The 22,056-nt window shown below is 41.1% G+C and overlaps 1 protein-coding gene across 3 annotated transcripts in view; it reads right to left on the reverse strand.

Annotated features, from left to right (window-relative positions):
• ARHGAP8 (Rho GTPase activating protein 8) overlaps positions 1 to 22,056 on the reverse strand; it is a 132,437-nt gene that overhangs the window by 101,543 nt on the left and 8,838 nt on the right. The window lies entirely within an intron of this gene.

The following is a 22,056-nucleotide window of genomic DNA, read 5'->3' on the forward strand; positions in this document are numbered from 1 at the left end:
TGTTTTCTTTATAGCATTAAAAAGAACACGAGTAAATTTACAGCTGGGCTGAAGAAAAAGTGCACGAGTACGCTCACACCTTCCCCCAAGCCAGGGGTGGCCAACCTGTGGCTCCGGAGTCACATGCGGCTCTTCAGAAGTTAATATGCAGCTCCTTGTATAGGCACCAACTCCGGGTCTGGAGCTACAGGCGCCAACTTTCCAATGTGCCAGGGGGTGCTCACTGCTCAACCCCTGGCTCTGCCACAGGCCCTGACCCCACTCCACCTCTTCCTGCCCCCTCCCCTGAGCCTGCCATGCCCTCACTCCTCTCCCTCCCCCCCAGAGCCTCCTGCATCCCACGAAACAGCTGATCAGGAGGGCGGGGGAGGCACTGATCAGCCAAGCTGCCTGTGGCTGGGAGAGGGGGTGGGTTGGTGGGCCCCTACAGCCCAAAAAGGTTATGGAGGTTTTTCTTCCCTTTTTAAGAATACACTAGAAATAGGTTTTTTAAAAATCCATAGAGAACTGAGATATTACTAGTATTCCCAGTATGAAGTGGAGGCTCATTTCAGCAAAGCACTTAAGCATGTGCTTATCTTTAAGCACAAGTTATTCCTATTTTGAACACATGCTTACATGCTTTGCTGAATTGGGACCCACATCGTTAGAATGGTCATACATAAAATACTAAATGGTACATTTGCCATATTCAAAAGCCCTTCTTATGACTAGTCTTTGGACAGACGTGTGGAATGTTAGAGTTCTCACCTTCTTCCTTTGGATGCCTTAGCTATTTTTGTTACATATATTTGATATCTATGAAAACATAACCACTGCTGGCCAAAGTCAGCTATGGCGTACCTCCACAGCAGTTAATGCAGTTGTACTGCTTACAGCAGGGCTGAATCTGGGCCCACCTCTTCAATTATGTTCATTAAAGAGCAAGGCAGAACAGGACACACAAATTCACTGCATATCCAACAGAGATGATTATAAAAGGGCTCCCAAAGAGTGTTAAACTAGGGTTGTTGAAATGCTGAATTTCCATTCCATGAAAAATTCTGACATTTCAGAGGAAAACATTTTTCTAAATCATATGTCAAAATTTTGAGATTTTCTGTTAAACAATATTTTTTAAAATTATTTTAGGTGAATCAAGAGGTTTTGTTTCAGTTTTGAAATATCTTATTTTTCATTTTATTTTTACATTATTTTAAATTAGGGTTTAATAATTTTTTAAAAAATATAAAGTAAAATAATGTAAAATAATTGGTGTTTGGCATTCTAAACAGCAACTGGAAACTGGTAATTGACATTCACATTGATAATTCATTATGGTAATTGGCTTGGTAATTGTTTTTTGGTTTTGTAACTTGTATTCTAATTGATTTGGAAATTGGTACTTAGTTTGCTCATTGGTAATTGGTCTTCCAACTGGTGTGCGATTGGTATTCAGTTTAGTAAAAACTAAAATATATAAAAATATAAATTTTTAAAGTCATGAAATGAAAAATCATTCTGTTTCAATAAAATTGAATGCTTTTACCTTTTCAAAACATTTCAATTTTGATAAAACAGACTTTTTACAATCGAAAAACATTCCATCATAAATTTTTTGACCATCCCTAAATTAAACATGCACCGTTTATAGCCTCATACACAACTGTGTGCCAGGACCCAATTCAGACAAGTACTTAAGCATTTAAGTGATTTGCTGAATCAGGATGTTAATCATATTGAGCTGTTTGTAACTATATAGCTAATTATTATTTTGTTAAATTCCACCAATTTATCTTTCACTATCACTTACACTCTGGGCCAGGGGTGGACAAACTACGGCGAATGGGAGCTGCAGGGGAGGCCCCTGCAGATGGGGCAGCACACAGCAGAGTCGCCTGAGCCTCTGCTTAGGAGCTGGAGGGGGGGACATGCCGCTGTTTCTGGGAGTTCTTTGAGGTAAGCGCCACCTGGAGCCTGCACCCCTAAGCCACCCTCCCGCACATCAAACCCCTGCCCAAGCCCTGATTCCCCTTCCACCTTCCAAACCCCTTGGTCCCAGCCCGGAGCACCCTCCTGCACCCCAAACCCCTAATCCCCAGCCCCACCCCAGAGCCCTCACCCCCCACCCCCCAAGCCGCAACCCTCTGCCCCAGCCCTGATCCCCCTCCCGCCCTCCGAACCCCTCAGTTCTAGCCTGGAGCACCCTCCTACACCCCAACCCAATTATCCCCAGCCCCACCCCAGAGCCCACACCCCCAGCCAGAGCCTGCACCCCAACACCAATTTCGTGAGCATTCATGGCCCGCCATACAATTTCTATACCCAGATGTGGCCCTCGGGCCAAAAAGTTTGCCCACCCCTGCTCTGGGCTGTCAGAATGTCCAACTCAACAGCTAATCTTAAGGACAAATAAAGCAACTGAGTGGCCATTAGCAGCTCTGCTCATTTTCTGAGGCCCCTCATCTCAAACAAGTTCTGCAAATCACAGCCCAATCACCCTCTCAGATATCCAGGCTGAAGAGGGGGAAGCAGTATCTCACTGCCTTCCATCCTATCTCAACCTTAAAATCAAAGTCCATATTACAGAACAAAATAAACTAAGGCCCTCATCTTGAAATTTTCTGCATGGACACAGGGAAACCACCAGTGCAGAGAAGCTGCAGGATCAGGGCCAAAAAGAATTTAAGTTACAAGAATGTGAGAGTATTTTAAACTTTTGTTCTTAATTTTAAACACCACTACTAGAACCAGAAATAATAATACTCTTAAAAACAAACAAAAATCCAGTTCCAAACTGGGGATTTTTTTTCTCCAGCTAAGTACGTATGAACAACAGGGTTAAAGATGAATCTACTTACAGAGTCTCTGAACACTGCTACAGTGCATGCTATAGTATTCATAGGGGGGAGAAATGAAAACCTGAATAGAAGGAAAGGTAATATTCCATACTACAGTTACCTCCTTAAGACTCAAGTTGGGAAAACCTTCTCTTTTGTATAGCTTCTTTCAGACCTTGCAGGATGGAAAAAACTCCTCCTCTTTAGTACTAATTGGGCCACTCCCAGCTTTAATAAAGTAATCTGAGCAAAAAGACTTAAACATCCCCACAAAACTGCTCAGTAAGGTCTGCTTTTTACCAAGTAACATTACTGTATATTTGACATCAACAACTCTAGTCTTCAATGTTTTCCACACCTTTAATGTGCAAAGTTATTAGGATGCCAAAAACAATTTAGATGAAGAAAAAGGGGGACAGGGAAGAAACTATCTGCCTGGTTTTTGGCTTATTGTTCCCTTGGGGGCTGCAATTAGAAAGTTGCTAGATACAAGACAAATTTATTGTAGCACCCTAGGAAATTGATTTCTTCTTGACCACAACATTCTCAGTTCCTAAGAGATAACATAATCTGCTTAATAGCATTCTATGCCAAATATCACCATTTCTGATAAACTGCCAGACTTAACTCACTCGCTCCACCTCAAATTTGTTATGATAGAAGTTTGGAATCATTTTACACTATACCACAATTTGTATCCCTTCACATGCAATCTTATTACTCACTGACAGCCCTAAAAGATTGTTACTTGATAAAAAATGAAAGCCGCCACACATACAGTAAGTAGTCTGACAATGAACTAGCATCTATGGATATTTCAAACAAAGGCAAGGGATCCCTCACAATGTTTGTCAATATACATGCCGCTTTGATGCCTCCTCTTTTTTGTTTCTTCAGCTGTCAGATATGTTTCTTATTCAAATTTAAACAGAATGCTTCGGCTCAAATTTTTTCCTAAATTCCTGACTTTTACTAATAATTCAGAAGGGAATAATATATAGGCTGAATATTTGTTTATATGACATAAGGTACAAAGGTGAACTTGAGAGGTTTCAAATATTATTTTATTATTGGTAATCAAAAATTACAACAACTTTGCATTTATATTGAGGAATCCCAAACTAATTTTCTCTCTCTCTCTCTCACACACACAAAGTGAATGAACTGTTGTGAATAATTTATTTAACAGCAAATTTAACGTCTCTTCCTTTTCATGGACTATCTTCAAGGAGCTTATGATTTTCTCAATTTATTAACCATTTAGTGTGTACTAAGAATACACAGTCCAAAGATTTCTTATGAGCAGTTTGCTGAAAGTATTTGATAGTCAATATTCAAGTTGTGTTGGTTCATTTCATGTTCTCTAATACTGGCTTACATCACCTCTCTTCATAGACATCTGTATCTCCACTTTCTTCTTTTTTTGTCATCTCCTTTTCTATTTTTTTGTCCTGATCCTCCCTTTTCTTTATGCTGGGCTGTTGTTTAACATTTGGGCATTTAAATAAGTAATCTACCAAATGGCAATACATAGGTCCAGATTCTCCAGTCCTCTAAAGCTACTTTGTCGCAAGAGATATTTGATAGAGAATTTCCCTTGCATAAGGGAACTCTCCTGCCATAGAAAGCTGGTGATGATCCTCTGGTGCCTCCTGCTCCAGCCATATCCCCGACCCCTCGGTTTCAAAGAGGGAGCATATGAAGGGCACAGTGGTGTTGGTGACACTGGGCACTACTCTAGGTAACTCGGGAGGGTGAAAGACCACGAGTGTCAAAAAAGTAGAGGCCGAGAGGTTGCCCACCGGGACTTCTGCCCAGCTGGCTGAGCTGGTAGCCCTGACCCGTGCGCTCAAACTGTCAAAGGGAAAGCGGGTCAACATTTTTACCAATTCAAAGTATGCCTTTAGGGTGCTACATGCCCATGCTGGCCTGTAAAAGGAAAGGGGAATGCTAATGGCCCAAGGCTCCCCAGTCAAGTACAGGCCCCAAATTCTCCGGCTCCTAAAAGCCGTACAACTCCCCTCAGAAGTAGCGGTGGTGCACTGTAAAGCCCATCAAAAAAAAAATTGAGACGTGGCCAGGGGCAATGCCAGGGCGGACAGAGAAGCCAAGCATGCTGCCACCTTAACTCCACCGGAAGCTGAGGATGCCCACATGCATACTCTTATCCCATCAGTGGGGGAGCTTCCAACCCCTCAGTACTCTAAAAAAACCCCCAAAACTAGCTAACAAACTCAATCTTCAAAAAAAAAAAAAAAAAAAAAAAAAGGCTTCATTCCCCCCCCCAAATCCTCCTACCGAAGGGCTTAATCTGGCCAGTACTGCAGCAGCTACACCAAACCACTCACGCCGGCAAAAAAGCCCTTATTCAGCTAATAAAAAAATACTTCTTGACTTCAGAACTCCGACCCCAGCTACCCAAATACAAGCTGACTGTTTAGTCTGCCAAAAAAATAACCCTCGGCCAGGACATCCAGTAACACCAGCTACCCTAAAACCCACTCCAGACCCCAGACTAGTGTGGCAAATAAATTTTACTAAGCTTCCCCAAACTCAAGGGTTCAAATATCTCCTCATCTTGGTGGACCGATTCAGCGAATGGCCTGAAGCCTTCCCATGCCGTAATTGCACTGCCAAAACAGTGGCCCTCAAGTTTGTTAAAAAAATTATTCCCCGCTTCGGACTCCCCCAGTAAATAAAATCTAACAATGGGACGCACTTCACATCAAAAATCATTCGACACCTCTCAGATGCCTTACAGATCCCTTGAAAACTCCATACGCCATGGAGACCGCAGGCCAATGGTGTAATAAAGCGTACCAATCAAACCCTTAAGCGACACCTCTCAAAAGTGTGCCAGAAGCCTCCCTTTGAGGGCCCAATGCTCTGCCCCTTATCCTACTCCGTGTCCGCGCTCTCCCAAAAAATAAATTAGGGCTTAGTCCCTTTAAAATTATGTTTAAAAGGGCATAGCCTATAAATAAAACACCGGTTCTGACAAAAAAAGTAAAAAATAAAATGTGTTTTTTTGTCTCAGTATATGTGCTCTCTGTCTGCTGTTCTCTCTTCTCTCCACAGGTATACCAAAGACTTCCAGCCTCTTCCATTGAATGCCCCTGTCCACTCCTTGCAGCCAGGTAACTCTGTGCTTGTTCGTACTTGGAAGGACAAGCCTCTCCAAGAGAAGTGGAAGGGACCCCACACCGTCCTGCTGGTTTCCCACACAGTGGCAAAGGTCAAGGGACACAAAAACTGGATCCATCACTCTCGCCTGAAGGCAGTGCCTATTCCTCCACCAGCGAAACGGTGGACCGTCCAGCCCATCACCACATCACCCTCCGACAATCTTAAACTCAAATTATTACTTAAAAAAACATAAGCACAGGGGGAAGGGGGGGGGCTACCAGGGCATATACACCATAAGGTCCCTCATAGTGGGTGTCATTTGCCTAGTATTCCCCATCTCTCTCTCTCTCTAAAAAAAAAAATAAATAAAAACCATTAATTTAAATGTCAATACCTATAAGGCCCTCAAAATCGCCTTTGCCCGGAAATTTAATCTGTCCAACTGCTAAATATGTTCCCAAATCCCCTACCATGCGGCCAGCTTCCCTTAAAGGGCAACCCTCCACAACTGGTCAGACCTCTATAACAAATAAATAAAAGCAAACGCCACTCGGTTGCAAACGCAGCCCACCTTAACAAAAAACTGTACTAAAAAGGCCGAGTTTAGCAGCAACACTAATCCCTAAAAACCCTACTGGACTGCGACCCATGCCCCCAAACCCATCCAGCTACACTCCGTCCCCATGGGCCTCCTTTGTTATCGCCAGGAGGCCACTGCTAACCATACCTGGTTTGCTGGTAATAGTACCTGTCAGTTTTATTTGTCCCCATCCGCAAATACCACTATTCCTCTATGTAATAGTGCTGGCCAAAACACAGGCAAAGGGCTTCAATATTATACCCCCTTAGAAGCCACAGTCCACAAATTAGGGCACAATGGCACGGTAGCCAATGGACAGTCCTTTTATGTCTGTGGTAACTCAGCCTATAAATGGCTACCCCACCGTTGGCACGGAAACTGTTATTTGGAATACCTTACCCCTCCCCTTCGGGTCATGGCTCAGCTCCCCTCGGGCCATCCCCAGCATCAGCGGTCCCTGTATGCCACCCCCAAACCCATTAATAAAAAAAATAAATTCAATATAATCCTTCTCCCAGCATATGGGGGGGGTAAACTGGCCAAGCTCTATCGCCAGCTTTCTGTATTCCTCACCAAGTTCGCCAATAATACCTTGGCCACAGAGAGGAGCCTCAGCACGGAACTTTATCAACTCCGGTTGTTGTCCCTGCAAAACCGCCAGGCCCTAAATTACCTTTTGGCTGCACAGGGCGGAATGTGTGCCCTAATTAAAAATAAATGCTGTACATATGTCCCAAAAAATTCACAAAATATTAACAAGCACATCCTGTCAGCCGAACAGGCTCTTAACCAATAAAAAGCCCCCAAAAAAGAGCTCACTATTTTTGACTCACTCTGGAAATGGCTGCCCAACCTGGGGGAAGGCATTGTTCGTCTCCTGTTCACAGGTGCTGTGTTGTGTATTATCATTCTCCTCTTGCTTGTCTGTTAAAAGCACTCATATATAAAATATGTGCCTCCCGCTCCACAAAAACCCCATTATATCCTCTTGTTAAAAATTCTGACTCCTCAGCGCTTAATCACTTGTTGTCCTTAAAATATAAAAAAACTCAGTTACAAGCTTATTAAGTGTTCTCAAAAAAAAAAGTTGGTGGTGACACTGAGCACTACTCTAGGTAACTCGGAAGGGTAAAAAACCACAAGTGTCAATAAAGCCCTCTTGCTCTAGGCCCAGGCAAACTGAAGCCCCTCCGCTCCTTAAACCTTCTGTAACCCTGCAAAACTATAAAAAAGTTAGCACACAAACAAACAGGTTTGCACACGGCTCGCTAGCCAAGGCCAGCTTCGGCCTAAAAAACATATAAATAAGGCAAAAATGTTTAGCAAAAAACCTGTAACAAATAAAACCAAATAAAGCAAAGCTCAAGCAATACTACTAAAAAAACCCAAAACTAGCTGCTTTAGCTAATTAGCTACGGTATTGTACGAAGCAACAAATAATTATATAAGCTTATATAATAAAATAAGCAAAAATATAAATTGTATACTGTAATCTGCATGTGGGGCTGCAAAATTTAAAACAGTTCAGTCTCCCTGCGCCCTATTTAAAGCTTCAAATAAAACTCTCTGCTTCTCCACCCTGTTGTGGTCATTGGTGCGACGCACACCTGGCAACAAACCCAACTGTTGCTTGCCTCGGGCACTCTGTGCCGTCAACAGTGGGGCTGGTGCCTGGTGGAATGGAGTGCCATCATGCCTAATCCTCCTCCAGCAGGTATAATGTTCTATGCCAGTGACAGAAATTAAAGTAGCCCCACTGCTCCTCTAAATTCTGTCAGGGCTGGGCAACCAAAGATCAGTGAGCTGTACTCTTTGTGCCCACTAGTCTCCACTACATCTGAGTGCTGCTCAGAGATAGTGGCAAATCAAGGACCCATAGCATGAGTCTCTACTGTGGCACATAAATCATATGTCTATTTTACTAGTGACATAAAAATTCACCCTCACCTTACTGGAAGGATACTAGTATTTGTGGCATGTGCACAAATATAAATCAATTCTCTTTCTGGGTTTTTTGTATGTGCCTGTGTTTGTTTTTTAAATTGACTGTTCCTTGAATGGTTTCAGAGTAGCAGCCATGTTAGTCTGTATCTGTAAAAAGAAAAGGAGTACTTGTGGCACCTTAGAGACTAACAAATTTATTAGAGCATAAGCTTTCGTGAGCTACAGCTCACTTCATCGGATGCATACAGTGGAAAATATAGTGGGGAGATTTTATATATACAGAGAACATGAAACAATGGGTGTTACCATACAGACTGTAATAAGAGTGATCAGGAAAGGTGAGCTATTACCAGCAGGAGAGCGCGGGGACAGGGAAACCTTTTGTAGTGATAATCAAGGTGGGCCATTTCCAGCACTTTACAAGAACAGTAGGAGGGGAAATAAAGGGGAAATAGTTTTACTTTGTGTAATGACACATCCACTCCCAGTCTATATTCAAGCCTAAGTTAATTGTATCCAATTTGCAAATGAATTCCAATTCAGCAATCTCTCGTTGGAGTCTGTTTTTGAAGTTTTTTTGTTGAAGAATTGTCACTTTTAGGTCTGTAAGCGAGTGACCAAACAGACTGAAGTGTTCTCCGACTGGTTTTTGAATGTTATAATTCTTGATGTCTGATTTGTGTCCATTTATTCTTTTACGTAGAGACTGTCCAGTTTGACCAATGTACATAGCAGAGGGGCATTCCTGGCACATGATGGCATATATCACATTGGTAGATGTGCAGGTGAACGAGCCTCTGATAGTGTGGCTGATGTGATTAGGCCCTGTGATGGTGTCCCCTGAATAGATATGTGAACACAGTTGGCAACGGGCTTTGTTGCAAGGATAGGTTCCTGGGTTACTGTTTTTGTTGTGTGGTGTGTGGTTGCTGGTGAGTATTTGCTTCAGGTTGGGGGGCTGTCTGTAAGCAAGGACTGGCCTGTCTCCCAAGATCTGTGAGAGTGATGGGTCATCCTTCAGGATAGGATGTAGATCCTTGATGATGCGTTGGAGAGGTTTTAGTTGGGGGCTGAAGGTGATGGCTAGTGGAGTTCTGTTATTTTCTTTGTTGGGCCTGTCCTATAGTAGGTAACTTCTGGGTACTCTTCTGGCTCTGTCAATCTGTTTCTTCACTTCCGCAGGTGGGTATTATAGTTGAAAGAATGCTTGATAGAGATCTTGTAGGCGTTTGTCTCTGTCTGAAGGGTTGGAGCAAATGCGGTTGTATCGTAGAGCTTGGCTGTAGACAATGGATCGTGTGGTGTGGTCTGGATGAAAGCTGGAGGCACGTAGGTAAGTATAGCGGTCAGCAGGTTTCCGGTATAGGGTGGCGTTTATGTGACCATCGCTTATTAGCACCCTAGTGTCCAGGAAGTGGATCTCTTGTGTGGACTGGTCCAGGCTGAGGTTGATGGTGGGATGGAAATTGTTGAAATCATGGTGGAATTCCTCAAGGGCTTCTTTTCCATGGGTCCAGATGATTCATAGTTTCATAGATATTTAGGTCAGAAGGGACCATTATGATCATCTAGTCTGACCTCCTGCACAACGCAGGCCACAGAATTTCACCCACACTCCTGCAAAACCTCTCACCTATGTCTGTGCTATTGAAGTCCTCAAATTGTGGTTTAAAGACTTCAAGGAGCAGAGAATCCTCCAGCAAGTGACCCGTGCCCCATGCTACAGAGGAAGGCGAAAAACCTCCAGGGCCTCTTCCAATCTGCCCTGGAGGAAAATTCCTTCCCGACCCCAAATATGGCGATCAGCTAAACCCTGAGCATATGGGCAAGATTCATCAGCCAGATACTACAGAAAATTCTTTCCTGGGTAACTCAGATCCCACCCCATCTAATATCCCATCACAGGCCATTGGGCCTATTTACCATGAATATTTAATTACCAAAACCATGTTATCCCACCACCTCCATAAACTTATCGAGTTTAATCTTAAAGCCAGATAGATCTTTTGCCCCCACTGCTTCCCTTGGAAGGCTGTTCCAAAACTTCACTCCTCCTATGGTTAGAAATCTTCGTCTAATTTCTCATCTAAATTTCCTGGTGGCCAGTTTATATCCATTTGTTCTTGTGTCCACATTGGTACTGAGCTTAAATAATTCCTCTCCCTCTCCGGTATTTATCCCTCTGATATATTTATAGAGAGCAATCATATCTCCCCTCAACCTTCTTTTAGTTAGGCTAAACAAGCCAAGCTCCTTGAGTCTCCTTTCATAAGACAGGTTTTCCATTCCTCGGATCATCTTAGTAGCCCTTCTCTGTACCTGTTCCAGTTTGAGTCATCAAGCGTGCCAGTGCCAGGAATAGAGCTCAGGCTTCTGAATCTTGATCCAGGGTGCTATCCTCCAGGCCACACTGACTTTCTGAAGCAGTCATGAGGCATTTGATGCAGGTGCAGTGAAGCAGTGGAATTTTGTTGCAATAGTCCCCATCCCTCTGGAACAGCCAGCTCCATGATAATGTCCACCAAATGAAACACTGATTTTGGATTAGGAGTACTTGTGGCACCTTAGAGACTACTCCTTTTCTTTTTGCGAATACAGACTAACACGGCTGTTACTCTGAAACCTGCTTTTGGATTGTTGTTTTTTAGACCTGGGATGAGAATGGAGATTGCCCTGTGCAAGCAGACTATGGCTATTCCTGGGCCTGGTATCTTTCTGCTATTGCTTTATTCACCACTTCACAAAGTGTGAGTCCACTGTGTACTCTTAGACTAAATAGGGTTGGATTCAGGCAAATTCTTCTGGTGGAGAAAAGCATAAAATAGGTCATTTTAGACCTTGTTGTAAATCTGAAATTGACACTGCCCCGTTTTAACTACACTTTTATTTTGTACACAAAAGGTACAACTTATGATGGTCCCCAATTTTCAATGTTTGAAATATACTGAAATTATACGATACTGAAGAAAACAGCAGCAATTTAAAAAAAAATCCAGCTACTGCCACTAAAAACGGTTGTTCACAGTGGGCCAAATCCCCAGGTCCTCTAAATGAGCCTAGTTTTATTGACTACACCCCCATACACTAGCTGAGGATCTGGCCCTATTTTCCCATGTCACTGTATGCCACAAATTAGATGTCTACCTCTCCCAAGCAGCAGTGGGATTTATGTGCATAAATCCTTATGCATAATGATGAAATATATCCCCTGAAAAAAAAAAAACCCTCTATTTTGTGTGTGTGCCATAAAACTTAAAAGCAGCACAAATTTTAGCTGGGAGGGAACTTTTATGGCCTAGCTATAAATCTCTGCAAGGAGTGGTTTGCAACTGAAACACTGACAAACCCTCAAGCAGAGCAGTGCCAGTGGGCACAACAAAAATGTGTGCTCCAAATTCTACTCCAGTGCGATCAGCGTGTGTGATGCCAGTATTCTCAGAGTCCACAATGGAGTAACCACTATAAAGAGTGGAAAATGGTTATTTTTGAATTATTGGACTCTTCAGAAAATAACCACACAGACAAGATAATTGTGTTGCTAGAACATTTTGGCTCATATGTGTTAACAAGATGCTATTAAAACAACATATTTTTTCATATAAATGCAAACAGGAGAAGAAAAAAACTAAGAAATTTGTTCTGACACTTCTGGTCTAACAAAGAGAGCGCTTTTTGTGTTACACTTTCAGACAATCAAACTTCTTTTTCAATTTCTTGAAATTTCACAAGTATTAGTATATTCATGTTTCTTCATTTTTAGCTCTAACTCTATTGAAGTGTTGTAGCTCACATTTTCATCTGTTTTCTTCCTTTTTTGATGAAGATGTCATCAATGTAGTGCAAGTAGAGTAGGGGCATTAGGGGACGAGAGCTGAGGAAGCGTTGTTCTAAGTCAGCCATAAAAATGTTGGCATGCTGTGGGACCATGCGGGTACCCATAGCAGTGCCACTGATTTGAAGGGATACATTGTCCCCAAATGTGAAATAGTTATGGGTGAGGACAAAGTCAAAAAGTTCAGCCACCAGGTTTGCCGTGACATTATCGGGGATAGTGTTCCTGACGGCTTGTAGTCCATCTTTGTGTGGAATGTTAGTGTAGAGGGCTTCCACATCTATAGTGGCTAGGATGCTGTTTTCAGGAAGATCACCGATGGATTGTAGTTTCCTCAGGAAGTCAGTGGTGTCTCGAAGATAGCTGGGAGTGCTGGTAGCGTAGGGCCTGAGAAGGGAGTCTACATAGCCAGACAATCTCCCATCCAACACAGAACCAGGACTGGTACAACTTAGCTCTTGAAGTCATCTCTCAGGATCACAGTATGGTTGTATTCTAAATGTGAAAATATTTTAAACTTAGCATGCTATTTGCCACCATACAGCACATCTGCCAACAGACACAGCAGTGACCAACAAAGACATTAGTGAGCCTGCAAAGGCTCATTTAACTTCACTACTGTGAATAGTTCTATGATTTCAATGAGACAATTCACAATAGCAAAGGTAAACATGTGTGTAGGTCTCGATGAGATCAGGGCCCAAATGGGAAGGCCAAATAAAATGATCAGAGCTGGTCAAATTTTCCTGAATTTCAAGTTTTTGACAGAATTTCTCATCAAAAATTCATTTTTTAACAAAAAATTAATGTAAAATTTTCAACAAAAAAAGTAATAAAAAGTGTGGTTTTTGGCCCGTTGTAGTGCTGGTCAAAACTTTTCAACAATTTAAAAAATGGACAAAACTGAAGAACTTTGATATTTTGCAAAACAACAGTAAAATTTAGAAAAAATAAACCAAAATGCTTTTTTACCAGCTAGAAAGTTTCCCCAGTTGGAGGCTCCAGCCACTGGGGAAAGAGCACATTCACACTTAGTCAGCATTCTTTAAAAATGAAAAATATTGAACAAAAGCTAAATGGTTTCTCACTAACATTTTCACTTATGAAGAAAAATTTTTCCATTGAAAAATAGCCTGTCACCCAAAAATGTTTCACCAGCTTCTAATTACAACTAGGCCCTGGCCCTCCACCCTTAAACCCTACCACGTTACTGGCCAGTTTCCTTGGAAACATACCAGCATCTAGGAAAATTAATTTCAGCAGGACAACCAGAGAGCACCACTTTCTTTCATATCCATTGAAAGAAAAATCTGGAGTTACATGGAGTCAAAACAAAAAAGAAGACAGAAACTCAACCACAGCTCTCTGACAGCAAGAAAATGCGCTATCTGATAAACAGTCTCTCTTGAAATGTCTCTTTTCAGTTCACAAACTGGTTCACAAACTGGTTTTCTTTCTACAGAAAGTGAAACACTTTCTAAACAAAGAACAGCTATGTTTCAAAATGAACAGATTATCTGAGATCACAATTCTTTTAATACAAAAATGGTTGTACACCCAGGTCATGGCAGCTTTTCTTAGCACAATGCCATAGGCGCCTTTATTTAGGGGTGAAATCCTCTCAATAATCAGCAGTAGTAGATTAGAGCTCCCCTGAAATGCGCTAGAAATAATTTGCACCTTTTCTACTTAATCAGCCAGATTTTGTTTTGCTTCGTGTTTCTTTTTTCAAACCACATAGTGTTTGATGGAACTGGATATCTCAGCAGACCTTTCAACTCTAGTTTACTGCTCGGAATCCAACCAGAGTCAGCAGAGATCAGAAATCTAATCTGTATATCAGACAGCTGTTTTAATGGCCTAGGTGACATAGGTTGGTAGCTTCAGTCAAGATCCTAGTGGAAAGAAGTCAGCATCACCAAATCACCATCACAAATGTGAAAAAAAAGTAATTTCAGATGAAAGTTTAAATGCCTTCTTGATGTTGGTATGGTATTTATTAGAGGTGGTTTTTACCAGGAAAATCCATGTTTTTACTGCCTAGGGAAAATCTAGTTAGTACCAGTTTAAGGCATTTTCTACAATGAACCCTGTTAATCTGACCTAATTGGGACTGGGGCCAGATCAGATCATCAAAACTTTTGATAATCAGGGGAGTGGGTGGGGCTCTGATTGTCAGCCCCAGGCAACGGGGCTTCGCCTCTTGACCTCGCCGCCCCGTTCAGTTAATACAGAGAGGTGGATAATGGAGGCTTGGATAAACAGGGTTCTAATGTATTTTAAAACTGTTTGATTAATGCACACCACAAACCACATTACATTTAGCTTTAGTTACATATTCAAATTGTGGTAACATAAGGCAGTAGATTCATAGATTTATTTAGGGTTGTACAAATAGAAAGTAAAACTACAGTGGGGACAATACTAATAATGCATGTAACCATAATACTGAACATCAGAATGTCTGTATACATTTTGGTTCAGTATTTTCTCAAGGAAGTTATACGTGTTATAACACATGTCTGTTTTCAATATCACATAAACAAAAGTCAAAAACATTCAATTACATGAAAACAACAATAATGCAGAATGATAGGCTTGAAACATTAAGCAATCAGAAGCATGCTGAGTTGTAGACTACCAGTCCGGGTCCATTTGGCCACACAGCATTCGGCGGCAGCAGACCAACTTTGGTGTAACGCACAGATCGAGCTGATTCCTCAGCTTTGAATGGATGTTTCCAAAGTTTGAAAGATTTGTTCTATGCTTGCTGACCTTGCTGGACACTGGGCAATTTCACCACCAGTTCCATGAAGTCAGAGGGAACATCTGTATTCTTCAGATTTTTCCAGCACGTTACAGGTGAAGCGTTTTCCTTGATAGCGGTTGAAAACATTGATTATGGTTATAGAGCGTCTTCTATTTTAAATGAAAGTACATATGGCAGAAAGTCAGGATTTCTGCTGAGAGACCATGGCTGTGCAATTCCTTCTTGTTCAGCTGACCAGATGCTTTTCCGTGTGATGTGTTGCATGCTTCCACACTAAAGCAATCAGTAAATGTGTCTAACAGTTTCCCTGCTACCTGCTTTAGATTGGGCGCTTTGTAGTCTGGCCTTAGGCTGCTGATCATTGCTTGAAAAGTTGGATGTTCAATAACAGAATATTACAGGCACACAAAAATTCAGGTATTTTCCAGTCTATCTTTTGTTTAAATTCTAGCGTTGCTTTTGTTACAAACACATCCATTTTTGCTTGAGAAAAATCATTATATTTCCTCCTCATTGTCTTTGGCCAACCTGGATCTGGCTCTTTTGATGTACTTGGCAATGCTATTGCAATGTTAACAATATCTTCATCCTCAGAGTCTGATTCTAACACAATGCAAATAGATTTAGTCACCGTCAGTGGTTCTGGTGTCTCTTCATTCTTTCCACTGCATTTTTCAAAACGTTTCCTCATATTGTCTTTCTTCCCACACATTTTTTTCTTGAAAGACTCTGCCATCTTCATGAATTTTTCTCAAAATAGCCATGAATTGGGCAAAGTGGTCTTCCACCTTTGCTCATGTTGGAATATTCTGACTTGAGTCACTGTACTGGAGCCAATTGGCACTCCAGCCACCCAGATCAAGAGACAGGGTACTGGACTAGACAGTTAATTTGTCAATTTACTTCAAACAGAAATTGAAACTTCTGAATCTGGCAATTCCCCTTCCTTGTTTGCTAAACAAATAGGTAATTTTCATTGCTAAATAAGGAAGGGAATTCCTAAATACAGACATTTCAGTCTCTGACATAGCCAAGACAGTAACATATAGCTTTAGGTTGAGACTCTTTTTTTATTTAGTTTATTTCCTTTAATCAAAATTAAACAGACCATATTACTGCAAAACTATTATCAAATTGCTATATATATTTTAATCATTTTCATAGTTTATTTTAATAAGAATTCCCCTTTCCCCACCGTTTCTGGTTTAAACTGGTATTTACTGGCACCCTATCCTAAACCAGTTTTTCCCGGGGAAATTGCCAACATTTATGCCAACCCATCTACAATTGAGACATATTTGTGTGGTGGTATGGGTAAGCTTCAGTGCTTAATTGGTAATTAAAGAGGTGCCGGGTCTCAAGTAATTTTTTTACATTCATAACTGATGTAGCAAGCTCAGAGGTGCTGGGGCTATGAAGTTCTGAGCCAAGAGGTCGGAGGGTTCATCCTGGCAAAAATTAAGCGCTGGTAATCTTATACTACTACTGTTCATGCAGTGGATAAATAAAGGATTTCAGTTTCCGATGCTATCAATCAGATAACTTTTATCAGCACTTCATTTTTTAAAAAAGTATACAGCTACTGCATTAAGCATTTTATTTTTAAAAAGTCAAACATGATCATTCTGTTTTAGCTATAATTCTGAATTTTAGAAATTAAACAGAAAGACATATCATATATTATTTGAGTCCCAGTTCTCAGCAGCAAATGGTATAAATAAAGTCACGCGCTGTTATCTGGAATGCAGATCCACTTTATATACATTAACTCCCACTGCAATTTCTGAACTTGACCTATCTGTCCAAGGTCTTGGTGATTTTGGCTAATGGACTGAAGTGTCAACTATTTGCAACACACACACAAATCAAAAAGCTTAGGAACGTTGTGTGAAAAATCATAATTACTTTTCTCATCTCAAAAAGAACGTATGGGAGAACAGACGACAAAATTTTGTCTGGTTGCTTTTTAGAGTCATTCAGCATGCTCACTTCAGGTAAGTATTGCTGCATTGGGTTGGAGGTTGGAAGGTAGAGGTGTCATTGTCTAATGCCTAACATCTCTATTAACTTACTTTAAAGGCTGAATGTTTCCTGAAGGTAAAGTGTGCAGTATTTCAAAACAGAGTTTTTCCAGATTTGGAGTAATATGATAATATATTAAATAGTTGTTCTTACATAAGGAGAACTTGATGGTAACAGAACTCGTTTTGAAGTCCACTGTTAGTCTCTAAGGTGCCACAAGTCCTCCTTTTCTTTTTGTGGATACAGACTAACACGGCTGCTACTCTGAAACCTATACTGGGAAGGAGAGCCAGCATCTCAATTATAATTACACAGAGCATCAGGAATAAAAGGTATCCCTTTCTTGTTGCATTTTAGGTTTATCACATTGTTTCATTAATAAAACTTTTTACAACATTCCTGTTGAAACACCGTGCATATAAAGAGTAATCTTGATTTGAGCCAGATTCTTGTTCACTGCATTAGCCCAAAATAAATCCTTCTCAAGGGCTATTTTCCTTTCAAGTAACAAGAGTTCAAATTTAGTTGTCTTGAGCTATGTACTTACATCTGTTCTAGGTGATTAATATTGTTGATATGGGTATACAGTATGTTTCATGGTAGGTATGAGAGATTAATTTGCTTCTGAAGGCTGTCTTGAGGTTTATCTACTAAAACCTGGAAATTTTTGTTTTTTTAAAAAGAGTGTGTTCTGGGGCCTATTACTCCCACCACATGGGGGTGTTACTCAGATCCTGTAATAGGAGAACTGGGCTTCTGCGTCTTAGTTTCTAAGTATTTAGAAAACAGTTATGTTCTAAGTACGGTTAAAATTGCAGATTCATGAAAGACAGAGGAAATGGGCAAATGTAGGGTGAGTTTTAGAACAATGGGTGGGAGGGAGGGAAGGTGATCCAAGCAACTTTTGGGTCCAAATTCAACTGTGTGGGGGGGGAGCCAGGGGAAGAGAGGGGGCTGTTATATATAGTCTTCCCATATCTTTTGCTTAGTAAATGTTATGTTTAGGGAAGACATGCTGTGTTGCTTAGATATTTATGCAAGGCTCTGTAAAGAGCTGTGCTAGCAGCAGGAGAGTTTGCTCTCTACCTTGGTAACTGATTAGAGTCAAATCTTGAGGCAGGGTTGCTCTCTGGGACTATTGCCTGCTAAGATTCCTTAAAGAAAAGCCTGACTACTACTAGTAACCACCTCTGTTCCCGGACGGGTGAATGGGTGCGAAGAAAATAAGTCACCAGTAGAATATAGCCAGACTCCATATTACTGACCTCCCCTCCACACACAGCTGAATGCAAAGGGCGAACGATACACATTTATTTTTTTTTATATATTTTTTTTTTCAGTGGTAAGAAGCAACAAGACTATCTGAGAGAAGATATTAAGTAAGCCCGAGTGAAATGAAAATGGTTTCCCCATTGGGTGTAAATATCTCCATGTATCAGCTATTCCTAGTTCTGTAAGTATTGAAGCAAAAGGATTATTTCTACTCATTACTAGAGCAGGGAGTTTTAGAAATGCTCTTTCGTCATCTGAAACTGTACAGCTATTTTCGTATCATATGCATTCACTCACCTGGCACAGCAAAACTACATGAATATACATTTGTCTAATATGTAACCAGTTAGAAAATTGTGCAGCCTTGCTATATTGTTATGAGAAAATAATCGAGACAGAAAAAGTGGCTGCAATTATCACCCACGGCAAAACCATTTTCTGAACCAGTGTAGGTGTTTACTGACTAAAGATTATGATGTTATAATCATAATATACATTAATGATCAATCATAAGGAATCTGCTTTCTATTTAATTAATAAACTGTAACAGGCAATAATGAGGAAGAATTATGTTGGGCTGAATTCATGCTTAACCAGAGCTTCTGTCTCAAGGGATTAAACGCTTTGGATCTTTGACTTAAGTATATTTTTAAAGACAGGACTTTAATTAAATTAACCTGACAAGCTACGGCATAAAGAGTGGGTACACCATGACCACAGTTTTTTAAAATGCAGAATTATTCAGTGGGGATTTCTCTGGCTAGATTAAATTATGGCTTTATTTAATAACTGAATATATATGTAACATAGCCCTGCATTTCAATTTATCTTCAACACATGGTTACAGTTCAGCCAGCATGTCATAAGCCCCCCCAGCTAAACCAAACTGAAACTGCAATTTCAAGCAAAGAAGCACAGTTCCCAAATGCATTCCACATACAGTGATCACATAGCCCACGGTTTGGTTATCAATCAGTGTTCAGTACCAAGCCATACTAAAGCTTACTGCATATATCCACTGCATCACAGTTCCCCTATTTCCATTTGTCTATTTTTGTGATAAATTCATTAAACTACAGTCTTTTTTTGGGGGGGGGGGGTCTGAAATACTTTGATTTCCCTATTTAAAGCAAAAATATCAAAACTGAACTCTTTCCTCCCAAGAATTTTCCAAAACTATCATAAATTATTAAAGATGGGAGAATTTATACTATAAGGTACCCTTGAATTTTACCACTACAGTTAAATGCAAGGCGGCCAAAATGCAGCCCTGGGGGCCTCATAAGTTCCTCTAGCTCAGGAGTTCTCAAACTGGGGGTCGAGACCCCTCAGGGTGTTGCAAGGTTATTACACGGGGGGGTCGCGAGCTGTCAGCCTCCACCCTAAACCCCACTTTGCCTCCAACATTTATAATGGTATTAAATATATAAAAAAGTGTTTTTAATTTATAGGAGGGGTCGCACTCAGAGGTTTGCTATGTGAAAGGGGTCCCCAGTACAAAAGTTTGAGAACTACTGCTCTAGCTCTCCTAATTCAGTATTAAAGATGTAATTTTGTCTTGTGCAGCCCTCTGCACAGAAGCTAAGTCCCAGTGTTGTTTTAAAGTTATTGTGTGTGAAATTTCTTCCTTTTACTGACATTTTGAAAATTATCCTAATATTCTTTAGCTCAGATTATCTCTAAAATTGTTTGGCCAGAAACTCCAAGTTTGTTTTACTAAGAGCTTTGGCTTTTAATTGTTTGTTTGTGGTTACGATTTCTTGGAAGAGGGGGAACACAGGGAGAGGCAATAGAGAAATTACAGAATAATAGAACACAAATATTTTGGAGAGGTTGCTGGGGATCATGGGAGAACAATAGAAAAAGCCAGACTTTTACCTATGTTAAACTTCAAATGCTTAACATTTTTAGATATAATACTAGTGCTTAAAGGTTTTCCACATGAACAAAAAAAGCTTTCCATTACTCCACCTATCCCACAGAAGCATAATTTTCCCATCTCCACACGTACACATATCTCCTGCAGACTGCTGAGGGGTTCGGAGTATGGGAGGGAGTTCGGAGCTGGGGTGGGGGTTTGGGCGCAGGCTCCAGAAGGGAGTTTGGGTGTGGGAGGGGGCTCAGGGCCGGGTATAGGGGTGCAACCTTTGGGCAGTGCTCACCTCGGACGGTTCCCCGAAAGTGGCAACATGTCCCTCGGCTCCTAGGCGGAAGGGTGGCCAGGAGGCTCCACGTGCTGCCTTCGCCCAAAGGTGCCGCCCCCGCAGCTCCCATTGGCCATGGTTTCTGGCCAATGGGAACTGTGGAGCCAGCACTTGGGGTGGGAGCAGCATATGGAGCTCCCTGGCCGCCCCTGCACCTAGGAGCCAAGGGACACATCACTACTTCCAGGGAGCCACACGGAGCCAGGTAGGGAGCCTGCCAGCCCAGTGCCAACTGGACTTTTATGGCCCAGTCTGCAGTGCTGACCAGAGTCACCAGGGTCCCTTTTCAACCAGGTGTTCCAGTCGAAAACTGGACACTTTCAAGTAGCAACCCTAGTTGCAACACGCACTACAGATAAAGATACAAACTTGCAAGCTCTGCATAGACTTACATAAACCTGCATCATCATATAATCATCACATTTAATAACATCACATTGTTTACCCCCTTCTCCTCTGTCAGCATGACACAAAATGAGAAAACTTATAACTTAATGCCTTCTATAACTATATTCCTTTTGATATTGTATGAAGTATTTAATAAACAGTATTTCAAAGCAACAATGCACATCCAAGGGTATACTTTCATTATAGAAGAAAATAAGGGTGCAAAATTAATGTTGGGGTGGATGGAGACAATAGTGATAAATGATCACACAGCAGTGGGGAATAGGGTAGAACCTTTGGAGCTGTTCCTTAGCTGGTGTAAATTCTCATAACTCCATAGACTTCAGTGGAGCCATGACTATTTATCCCCGTTGAGGGTCAGCACCTTTTATTGGTCTTTCTAATCTTTCCTACATTTGGGTCCTTTTAAAGTACAGTATATTCACTGACTATGTAAGTAAAGTTATTTGGGGGTTGTTTTGTTTATTGAAGCAACTTCAAACTTACATATTTTGTTTGAGAGGATTTTCTGCATATTCAGCAGATGCTGGCATATTACTAGACCTCCAGAGGCACAATCTTTCATATTTACTTCATCACCATTTGTTCACAGAGTGTTCAATACATATTCAGTTTATTATTTTAGCCTTTGGCCCATAACCAGTTTGTTCACTTTAAGAGCTGAAATAACTATTTTTAGACCAATTTTATTTTTCAAAAATAGCATCACTAGTCCTTAGGAAGATCTGAGGGCCACATTTTAAAGGTATTTAGGTTCCTAGAGAGGCAGCTAGGCATTTTGATGCTGAAAAGCTCCCTTAGTTTGGTCAGTTGGGCTACTGGGCACAGAAAGTCATGCTGCTTAACTCAATATTTGCTTAGCAGTTAACTTTTAAATAAAATAAACAGAAACGCTAATAGAACATTCTGAGCACCAGTAAACCCAAGGGCCTGTGCAGTGATGCTGTCTAGGTCTCCTGTCTGGGCCTTGATATTTATGTTTTTTCTTCACTTCAGGTCCCCATGCTACTACCAGTAAAACTTCTATAAATCACCCACTTTCCTGTGCCTCATCTGTAAAATGGGTATACTACTACATG

Source organism: Natator depressus, chromosome 1, assembly GCF_965152275.1.
Source record: "Natator depressus isolate rNatDep1 chromosome 1, rNatDep2.hap1, whole genome shotgun sequence".
Classification (NCBI taxonomy): domain Eukaryota; kingdom Metazoa; phylum Chordata; order Testudines; family Cheloniidae; genus Natator; species Natator depressus.